Here is a 12297-nt window from a genome sequence, read left to right as displayed (position 1 = left end):
TCAAAAGAAGTGAGCCAACTGAAGATCACTGGGGATATGAACATATCCCCTTCTCAATAATTGTAAGCCTCCTGGTTCTTCAAATAAAAAGTGGCCTTCCTCCACCTGTAGATATTTTTTGGACATATAGTCCACATGTTGGTTACATTCCCTCAAAATATGCTAGAATAGTAGATTATGAAAGAGACCCTTAAGAATTTAAATATGTTACATCTAGTGCTTGAGGGAAAGAACCTTAAAATTCCCCTTCTCCATTATCCAGTCCATCACACACTTGGAATCTCCATAAATCTGACAGGAGATAATGTTCAATGATGTTTCAATATATAAAAGGGCCCAAACTACAGAAACCTCTGCCTTGGTATTAGACTCTGAACCAATATTCAACCAAATATGATAAGACCCATTTCTAGGGAGGAAACTGATGGCACCCCCTCCAGATACACCTAAATGATATGCATCATCAAAGAAACCTACATTTATAGATAGAGGACTATGAGGGAAGCATAAGGAGTGACTACGAGGAGGATTCAAAGGCTTGACATACAGAGAAGAAACCCATAATATGAGGCAGGATGTCAGAGATCTCTGCTTTCAAAGATATGTTTATTCTGAACCTTCTAGACACCCCAAGCGATGAAGATAGGAAAGGATTTATAATTACCCATGTTTTTCTCACATAAGAAAAGGAAATGGTCAATATGATACATTGGAACAAGGTCCAAAATATTAAATAACGTGACGGTTGCAGTCCAAAGTTCCATGGAAAAATCACACAGAAAAAATAAGTGATTGACATATTCAAAGTCCTTTGAATAGAGGATACATATATTTGGCCTAGATAATCCTTTGCACAATAGAGGGTCCCATGGTTATATCTAATTCTCTAAATCCAACCATATGAATAATTTCATTTTTGGAGCAATAAGACAGTCCCGGAACTTATTATACCACCAATTTACCATGGGAAGGGAAGAACATGCTGATATAGAATTATAGGCATGGCAAGAAGTTATTTTCCCAAATGAGGTGTTCCAAGCACAAGCAATTGAACCATCCTCCTATGATAAGATTAGACCATTGAGAATAAGATTCTTAACAAAATTGTCCCATTCATATGCTAGAAGACCATGTAGACCCAATTCAGAAGCACATTTCCACCTGATAATAAAAGACTGCAATGAGGAAGACAAGAAAGGATGACACAATATATAAACAGCCCAGAATTTGAGATGAAATATGAGCTTTGGAAATAATTAGTAGAAGGGAGATCCCCTAATAGAAGGAGCTCCAGATGTTATTAACAAACGGGGTTTATGTTTTGCAGGTCAGGCATTGTGCTATTGAACAAAATCTATGGCCATTTTGACTACTTATGATGGGACTTACAGTTCAGTCTTTCCACTACTTGTAAGCATGGATAATTTTCCCTAGTAGTATACCTAAGAGCATATATATGCATACGTAGCAGCAGAACAAACAGAGTAAGTATATGAACCTTGAACCAAGCTAGCATCATGATCAACCTCTGTTAAGGAAATATCTCCACGTGTTGTGGGGGTCTCACCACACCAAACGCATCTTAGAGACCCTTGTCATGACCAGGTTAGCCCTGTAACTTCACTGCCTTCTAACGTGTTTGGAGGTTGTTGTTACCACTAGATATTGGTTTCATTCATTGTTCACAGGTAGCAAACTTTCACTGCTATGATGATAGTGACTGTTTTATCAATAGCCTCTGTTCTGTTTATGTTTATGTTGGGTATGATGATGATAGTGACCCACAAGATGATGTGCTTGGTTGAAATACTCCTTACTTTAGTAGTTATTGCAATTGTTTCTTAACTTTATCTCCTTCCAAAGTAAATTCGTTACACATTCACCAAGTCCCATCCTTATTGGGAACTATGATGCTATGTGACCCATATGATGATGTGTTTTGTCTAATTACTCCCTACTCTAGTAGTTATTGCAAATGTTTCTTCACTTTATCTCCTTCCAAAATAAACTATCCATACAACCCAATATTTGGTAATGGGGAATTAGGAAACAATTGTATCTTGTGCCCCACTTCCCTTTTAGTTGGTAAATATTTAGGCTCTTCGAGCACTTCTCTATACACATACAATAAATCCTCTAACTATTATTTCTGCTCTTCATTACATCTCTCTATGGATTCCTTTTACTAATTCATCCCTTGGTTGATTATCTCTCAAGAAAAATAATACAAATTTTCCACTAAAAGTGATCGATTTTTGGCTTGGTTGGAACTTACTAGAGAGACCTTCTACTTACCTTTTTCCACATTGATGATGAAATACTTCCCCATCCTTGATCAATAAGTGCTAGTTTTCCCTGATCATGAAGATCAATCCCTTGTGTACATGTAAGGGCTTCCAAACACTATACCACACACATCAAGGAGTATTATATATAAATCCATTTCATAAAATATGCACTTATAGTAAACTTGACCTTACACTATTTAGTGACTTCGAGCTCTACATCTCTATTCACCCATTCCAATGGATAGTCGTTCAAATAATCATGAACATCTAACACAAGCTTGTTGACTTCATTTTTTGCTGTGAGTTTTTCCAATGAATCAAAATCGAATAGAGCATCCACCGTGGTATTTTTTACTTGAGTATTAATCTGGAATAATCTGGAATATTCATATTCAACTCCTTTTGCACTGAGGTGTAGACAGTGTTCTCATTTACATCCATGCTACACTCTATTAGGTTGAATGAATCCATATCTAATATGTTATTCTTCTTGGAAAAACTATATTTATTTGGATTCAACCCTAGATGTAGCTTTCAACACTTATATCCAATGAAACCATCAATATTACAATTGTTGCAATGATTGTTTGGATCCTTGCACTAATGTGTAGTAATTGTATTTTTTTTAAAAGGAACCTAACATAAACAGAACAGAGGCTATGAACAGAACCCAATTTATGAAGGTCCCTTTTATTCAAGCATCACAAAATCTGGGCTTTCCAAGGATTCAATCACTGTTCCTTATGATTATAGGGGTTGCACAAAGGGGCTGGTTCTCTCTTAACTGAAAAGAAAAGAGACTTTCAAGTTTTCTCATATTGAGACCGTTATTACCAAATTTTAACTGCTTCAGGACCTACTAGAGTAGCTTGCTTCAAATTTGATTATGTCAGGGTTTCTTATGTAATCCTGATTTAAAGTCCTGGCCCTTTCTAGAATTGTTCCTAACATCATCTTCCATACTCTAGAATCTAGATAGTCTAGAGAGAATCCAATATGTACCAAGGATCAAATGTTCCACAAGCATAACTCAAAATGCCACCAATCTGATTGATGCTCAACTATAGATAGTATCATAGATTGGTAGACTAATGTGCTGCAACAAACCCTAGCATCAACATGCTCTGCTTCACTGTACCAATTTTTCAAGTACCCTCTATTCAACCTCAGTTCTGACATATGTAAAAATCAATAGGTTAATAACTGCAACGACACTGTTGTATTCAATGTTGTCAATGAGACCCTTTAATGCTACACTTTGTGAAATAAGTATCATGCCACTTTCAAATGTTCAAATGATGATCCTCTAGACCCTGCTGCAAGATTATGAAACTTCTTTACATTGTCTAAACACTCTGCTCAGCAGTAATCAGTATTCACTGGCTCTGAAGGTTTTTACATATCTAAGGAAACTTTTTTGTTGTTGTCAAACCAACATATTGTAATAAACCAGAGCCTCAAATCATGATTATATCAATTTCGATGGCTTTCATTCTCAAGAAAACATATCACTGCATAGTATGAATGGTAGTAAGAAAGGGACTTGTCACAGTTAAGAGCTTCAAGGGAATCTTCACAATTCAATCTCATGAACCTCAGTTCTGTTCTGTGCTTATCCCCGCCAATGTGCCATTAAGCGCACTCATTCCTGCAAGCAAATAAATTCTATGCATATTCTGTCTCAAATCCCTCTACCATATAAGGACCTTACACTTTCAAAGAACAAGAGAACCGATATCCTTGTGACATTAGTAATTCTAGAAATTTGTCCCAAAACTTGATTTGAATGCAGTCAATGTGTACATCAAATAAGTCATGATATTCATATTCTCTCCCCACTTTAAAGTAAAGTTGGGGCTGTTAAGCTAGCCAATTCATACATATAATGTGGGAAAATGATGTTTTGAACCCAGGTCATTATTGTGGCTACCCCCACTCTTAACTTCTAGATGGAACCTCGACAGAGAGCTTGATCAACCAATTTCAATATCTTGTTTTTAATTATTTGTCCATGTATTTTCACCATTCTTCATCTAGGCAAAACATTTATGCTTGTCATGTTGATTATGTGGCTATTTAATTTTTTTTTCATATTAGGCTTGATTTCTTGATCTTCATTCAATGTAGTTTATGGCTCTTCTTAATTATCCTTTTCCTCACTTAGAAGCTGAAGGATTAAAGCTTGCTCAGCAGTAATCAGCATTAAAGCCAGTTGGATATCAACAAATCAAAATCCCAAAAAATCCACATGTTGTACACCTGGATTCATGGGCATGCAAGCTTGCATGTTTGGCATGTGTCAAACAGTCTAGCCCCAGCTACCCCTACATATACAACAGTCGAGGCACCAAAAAATTTCAAAAATCTATTCAGATGCGTTTGATGTAGCTCCTTATGTCTGCATGTCTTATTTTTCTGTAATTTTAATATTTTTTTATTTCATATATATAAATAAATTTATATATTTTCACATCCCCTATGTCTTATTTTGGGGGTTCTATGTGTCCTTGTGTCAAAGGATGTAGCTAAGAAGCAACAAAGGTAACCATGCTAATCCAAGAGCACTTCATAGTGTTTTTCTTGATTTAACAGTAGGGGATAATGTATTTAGAGGAGGTTGATGGATCATTTAGGCAGGATAGATCATATTTGAAAGCAAGCTTTAATCCATTCACTCTACTCAGCAGTAATCAGCATTCACTGGCTCTGAAGGTTTCTACATATCTAAGGAAACTTTTTTGTTGTTGTCAAACCAACATATTGTATACCTAAAGATAAGATTGTTTTTAAGTAAGTAGAAGAATCCAAAGTTGTTTTGAAACCAAAACCATCTTATATGTCATCATCAACTAGAGAAAAACCACATAATGAAAAATCATGTGAGTAAGGTCTTCTTATTAAAGCCATACAAAGTTGGATATCAACAAAATCCCCAAAAATCCACATGTTGTACACCTGGATTCATGGTCATGCAAGCTTGCATGTTTGACATGTGTCAAACAGTCTAGCCCCAGCTACCCCTACATATACAACAGTCGAGGCACCAAAAAATTTCAAAAATCTGTTCAGATGCGTTTGATGTAGCTCCTTATGTCTGCATGTCTTATTTTTCTGTAATTTTAATATTTTTTTGTTTCATATATATAAATAAATTTATATATTTTCACATCCCCTATGTCTTATTTTGGGGGTTCTATTTTTCCTTGTGTCAAAGGATGTAGCTAAGAAGCAACAAAGGTAACCATGCTAATCCAAGAGCACTTCATAGTGTTTTTCTTGATTTAACAGTAGGGGATAATGTATTTAGAGGAGGTTGATGGATCATTTAGAGGAGGTTGATGGATCATGGACTCCCAAATAATCATAAACATGGCCTTAAAACTTCTGCAGGGATCCCCGGTTCACAAGGTCAGTAGCAGCTGGAGAATGGCAACTCGACTCGAGCTACTACAGCAATGGCTTATTCACAATCAAGCTATTTCTTTTAAACACATCAGAAGGGAAGGGAACAAACTGGCAGACTTTCTTGCTAATTTAGGAGTGGACAGTGGAAGGGAATTCTATGAAGGCTCTATATCTTGCATAGCTTCTGAGAACCAACTTTCCACCTTCCATACTATAGTAACAAGTGATATGCAGTCGAAGGAAGACTCAAACCCGGATGCGGGTGTCCTTAAGAGGTGTTAATGCTGGAGCACGCGGAGTCGGCAACTGGCGAGTAATTAAGAAGGGTAAGGCGGTTCGTGGCAGGTAATTAATCCGCATTAATGAAGGCCCGAGCTCGTACGCAGATGGAAGTTATCAGGATGGCGCGCATTCTCCAGGGTTCATTTGTTCTGGTCTTTTCAGGCATCAATGTAGTGTTTCCGGTTTTTTCTAGCAGAGGTCTCCTCTGGTGGTCATGGTCTCAGAGTCTTAGTGCAACACAGCGAATTTGGAAGCCTCCTTGGTCTCATAACTGCTCCCATTTGGTCGGCTTCAGGTATATAGTTCTGCCTCTTTCAGACAGCGTCGGGTGCATTAAGTTTGTTTTCTCCATTTGCGTCTGGTGTCTTAAGTCAGTCCTCTGGTTCATTTCGGGAAGGGATTTGGTTTTTGTCCTTGTTAAAGGTGTCTGGGTTGGGTACTGGGCTTTCTCAGTCGTCGTTGGGTATTTTCTTGACGCCGAGTCTAGCTTATGTGTGCTGGGCTTCTGGGTCTTTCATTCAAAGGTCTGGTTTTTAATCTGGTTACAATTGCCCAGCACGTTGCTTCTCCCTCACACCCAGTCCTTTAGCATCCTCATTCCGCTGTTGTATTCTGTTATGGCCCGTCGTCGGGGTATTCCAAGGCGAGGGAGCAACTCGGGATCCCGTGGAGGATCTGGAGGGCGTGGTAGCTCTGCGCCTCGTCGTATATCCCCGTTAGCTACTGCTTCACCTTCCTCTCCGCCCTCAGACAATTCTGGACCCTCCCTAAACAGTTCCCTTCATACCTCAAGGTTTAAGTTCAAAAGCAGACTTAACAGACCGCTCATCTCAGCTATAATTACTGTCATCTTCTCGGAGGAAGAAGATGAGCTCACAAGCTCAAACGAAATTTCCAAGGAACAGTCGCTTTCTCAGAATTCCAGTGATTCTCAGAGCAGCTTGGCTGGTGCTGTCCTCAATGTTTTTGCTGCGGTGTACGAAGAAGGTCAACAGGAGGCTTCTCGCCCTCCGCCGGACTCTCCTCAAGAACAGACCATAGTTTGTGAGCCAGCGCGCCTCTTTGGCAGTGTTCTGCACCTTGTGCCTCCTACAGAAGGCAACTTGATGGAAGCTGAAGATGAGGTGATGGTAACCTGGGCAAGCTCCCCTAATCAGGTTAATGAAAATGCTACGGATGCGCCACGACAAGTTTAATTACCTTTGGTTTCAGCTACAGGACAGTAAGTCCGTTTTGGTTTTCTGGATCTCGTGTGTCATTTTCAGTGTGCATGGCTTCTGATACCAACAATATGAATTTGTTCATTCTCCAGGGTACAATTTTGGATTTCCTTTTTTGTAATTATGGTAAAGAACAGTTTTTTGTAATAGGGAAGCTCACTCTGGAGCGTTTAGCTCTGTTTAGTCTTGGTCCATATAGTTCTGTTCAGTGTTGAGGCTATGATTATCAGTTTTGTAAACAGAAGGAAAAAAGCTACCTGCAATGGTTCTTTGACAGAGGGCAGGCTACGGCCCCCTCAGAGGTTCAAACCTCTTTGTAAATATTTTTTCTCTTTTTAATCCTAATAGAATAGTCTTTACTCAGAAAAAAAAAGATTAGACCATTAAGAATAAGATTCTTAATAAAATTGTCCCATTCATATGCTAGAAGACCATGTAGACCCAATTCAGAAGCACATTTCCACCTGATAATAAAAGACTGCAATGAGGAAGACAAGAAAGGATGACACAATATATAAACAGCCCAGAATTTGAGATGAAATATGAGCTTTGGAAATAATTAGTAGAAGGGAGATCCCCTAATAGAAGGAGCTCCAGATGTTATTAACAAATGGGGTTTATGTTTTGCAGGTCAGGCATTGTGCTATTGAACAAAATCTATGGCCATTTTGACGACTTATGATGGGACTTACAGTTCAGTCTTTCCACTACTTGTAAGCATGGATATTTTCAATTTTGAGGGTTTATATGTTGCTTCATTGTGAAGGAAAATGTGTTTTTTAATGCTCCAGATGTTATTAACAAACGGGGTTTATGTTTTGCAGGTCAGGCATTGTCCTATTGAACAGAATCTATGCCCATTTTGACGACTTATGATGGGACTTACAGTTCAGTCTTTCCACTACTTGTAAGAATGGATATTTTCAATTCTGAGGGTTTCTATGTTGCTTCATTGTGAAGGAAAATGTGTTTTTTAATGCTCCAGATGTTATTAACAAACGGGGTTTATGTTTTGCAGGTTAGTCATTGTGCTATTGAACAAAATATATGACCATTTTGACGACTTATGTTGGGACTTGTTACAACAGATAGTCCATGCCCAATGATATCAAAATCTTCTATTTATGAAAAAGAAAGAGGGTGGTTTCGTATAAAGATGGAAGCCTCTCAAATTAGTCTTCCTGAGAAAAAGGTGAAAGTTACTGTTGAGAAACTGGCTAGGGATAGGTCACTGAAAGAACCACCAATTTGTATCTTTTCTGGACGTAATCTGGGTATCTCTCATCTCAAGCGTTCTTGTGGTAATATTCTATTGAAAATAAGAAGACTTGTGGTAATATGCCATTGAAAATACACCAATTTGTATCTGTTCTGGACGTAATCTGAGTATCCCTCATCTCAAGCGTTCTTGTGGTAATATGCCATTGAAAATAATAAGAAGTCCTAACATTTCTACCCAGAAAGTGCATGGTGAAGATGTTTCGGAAGCGATAAAGGTTTTTCTGCTTATCAATGTACTTAACACAAAGAAACAAGTAATCAAATTCCATTAACATGCACTTAACGTTACATATGCCCAAAAGCAGAGGAAATAACTAAGCTAGAATCCGATCCAAGAAAATGCAACGTTTTATCATCCTATGCTTAGTAGATATGTGTTTAAAGTCTGCAAAATCAAAAAGATATAATCTAAAGGTAGCCCCAACAATCTGAACAGGCAACAGGATATGATAATAATTTATCCAAAGAGATATTTTTTAATAAAACAAACAGAAAGCCTAAACACATACCTGTTTTAGGCAAAAACTATGGAAGATCGGCCTCACAGAAAAAAACGGAATTAAATGCAGAGCTTATAAAAATGTCTTGGCCGTCCGAAAAGGTTGTTGACAGATGCGCCTCACCTGTTAATGCTACAGGATACCCCCGACCATATTGGATATAATGTGTGCATCCGCTTCTCAAAGCACACGGATCACGGATTGTCAAAGCACACGGATCACTGATTATCTGTCTGTTCAAAAGTTTCCCAAATCGTTGAATCACGGATTATCTTATGTTTCGTGTGAATTTGGGCAAGCTTGGAAGTCGGGTTGCAAACTGCTACAGGTGTCCTTATTTTTCTACAAGAAACAGTCTAATGTGAAGGTGAATATGCTAAATGTGGTATTGGATGGCAATGATGCTAATGAGAAGTTGGAAAATTGGAAAGTGAACATATCCAATGCATTAAAACAATTTGTGGTAGGGTTAATGAATAACACATAATGAACCAAAAAAATTAAAAATAGTAATGGAAATGAACTAAATTCAAAGTAAAAATTCTATCTAACTAATGTAAGAGTGCTACAACTATCATCAACAAATGTTAAGATAAGCTGTAAGAAAAAATTGCTCATAAACAAATATGTGAACATAAATGATACAAGAGGGATATTGACCACCTAGGTCAATGGGCCAAGTTAACACAAGGAAACTTAAAAACCTTAGAAGAAAGCTAAACTAAGCGCTGAAATCAAATATCACTTCAATTAACAAACATGTTGTTTGTAACTTTGAAGATGACAAAGTTACAAAAAAATCTTGGAATCTGAACCTCTCGTATTATTCACATGTTTTCCTATGATTTTCTTCTAATCCTATTATCTTACTCAAGCCTATTGTTTGTACAAGTGGATAGGAGGAAAACTCCTTGAGTGGAGGAATGCTTTCCCTCCGATAAGCAATAAAAACCCAGATCTTGTTTCCTGGATCACCACGCAGCAGTAGTAAGGAGGATTTACTATTCTTAGGTAGTCGTGTTGGGTTACTAAACCAACCAAAACCACTCGTACGCCTTGGGATGATAATGGTGTTTCTCCTTAGATGATGTCCAAGGCCCCAAACAAAGCCATCCTTGTGGGGCAAAATTATCCTCATATTAACACCCATACAACATCTATATACCTATGGTTTATAATGATGGCAAATAGTGCTCCCCATCACCTAATTGTGCAAAAAGACCCAACTAACCTGCCTGCCATGTCAAACTTGTCCTCGATATTAGCATATCATCCTACATTATTCATTAGCTCATCGAGATAGAGGGATCAAGGACTCTCACTCCATAGTTGGGGACTATAGTCCATCAAGTCTAGGTCAAATTTCGGGCTAATTGTATCATGGACACGTCAAGGTCAACCAACATTAATGCAATGTATTAGTTGTTGGTACATCGACCTATCAAAATGTCGCAATATTGGGTAGTAGACAATAGTAAGTAGGACACTAGCCACCAACAAGAAACCTTGATGTTGCCGATGAGCACCACTAGGCCAACCATTCATCTTAGAGGCACTGGGAGGTGGTTTTGTACGATGTGCACAGTCTGTATTATTACTAAACCAACCAAAACCACTCGTACGCCCTGGGATGATAATGGTGTTTCTCCTTAGATGATGTCCAAGGCCCCAAACAAAGCCATCCTTGTCCAGGGGCAAAATTATCCTCACATTAATACCCATACAACATCTATATTCCTTTGGTTTATAATGATGGCAAATAGTGCTCCCCATCACCTAAATGTGCAAAAAACCCCAACTAACCTACATGCCATGTCAAGCTCAATGTCCTCGATATTAGCATATCGTCCTACATTATCCATTAGCTCATCTAGATAGGGGGTTCAAGGACTCTCACTCCATGGTTGGGGACTATAGTCCATCAAGTCTAGGTCAAATTTCGGGCTAACTGTATCATGGACATGTCAAGGTCAACCAACACTAATGCAATGTATTAGTTGTTGGCACATCGACCTATCAAAATGTCACAATATTGGGTAGTAGACATTAGTAAGTAGGACACTAGCCACCAACAAGAAACCTTGATGTTGGCGATGAGCACCACTAGGCCAACCGTTCACCTTAGGGGCACTGGGAGGTGGTTTTGTACCATGTGCACAGTCTTTATTATCACTTAACCAACCAAAACCACTTGTATGCCCTGGGATGATAATGGTGTTTCTCTTTAGATGATGTCCAAGGCCCCAAACAAAGCCATCCTTGTCTAGGGGCAAAATTATCCTCACATTAATACCCATACAACATCTATATTCCTTTGGTTTATAATGATGGCAAATAGTGCTCCCCATCACCTAAATGTGCAAAAAGCCCCAACTAACCTACATGCCATGTCAAGCTCAATGTCCTCGATATTAGCATATCGTCCTACATTATCCATTAGCTCATCTAGATAGGGGGTTCAAGGACTCTCACTCCATGGTTGGGGACTATAGTCCATCAAGTCTAGGTCAAATTTCGGGCTAACTGTATCATGGACATGTCAAGGTCAACCAACACTAATGCAATGTATTAGTTGTTGGCACATCGACCTATCAAAATGTCACAATATTGGGTAGTAGACATTAGTAAGTAGGACACTAGCCACCAACAAGAAACCTTGATGTTGGCGATGAGCACCACTAGGCCAACCGTTCACCTTAGGGGCACTGGGAGGTGGTTTTGTACCATGTGCACAGTCTTTATTATCACTTAACCAACCAAAACCACTTGTATGCCCTGGGATGATAATGGTGTTTCTCTTTAGATGATGTCCAAGGCCCCAAACAAAGCCATCCTTGTCTAGGGGAAAAATTATCCTCACATTAACACCCATACAACATCTATATTCCTTTGGTTTATAATGATGGCAAATAGTGCTCCCCATCACCTAAATGTGCAAAACGCCCCAACTAACCTACATGCCATGTCAAGCTTGTCCTCGATATTAGCATATCATCCTACATTATCCATTAGCTCATCTAGATAGGGGGTTAAAGGACTCTCACTCCATGGTTGGGGACTATAGTCCATCAAGTCTAGGTCCAAGTTCGAGCTAACTGTATCAAGGACACCTCAAGGTCAACCAACACTAATGCAATGTATTAGTTGTTGGTACATCGACATATCAAAATGTCAAACATGTCCTCGATATTAACATATCATCCTACATTATCCATAATTTAGCTCATGAAGATAGAGGGTTCAAGGACTCTCACTCCATGGTTGGGGACTATAGTCCATCGAGAGGTCAAATTTCAGGCTAACTGTATGAAGGACACCTTA

This window comes from Pinus tabuliformis, chromosome 2_2 (assembly GCF_031772625.1).
Source record: "Pinus tabuliformis cultivar Carrire ecotype Pingquan chromosome 2_2, CPIR1, whole genome shotgun sequence".
In the NCBI taxonomy this organism is placed as follows: domain Eukaryota; kingdom Viridiplantae; phylum Streptophyta; class Pinopsida; order Pinales; family Pinaceae; genus Pinus; species Pinus tabuliformis.
The sequence above is the reverse complement of the archived record's forward strand: the minus strand, read 5'-3'. Positions refer to the sequence as shown.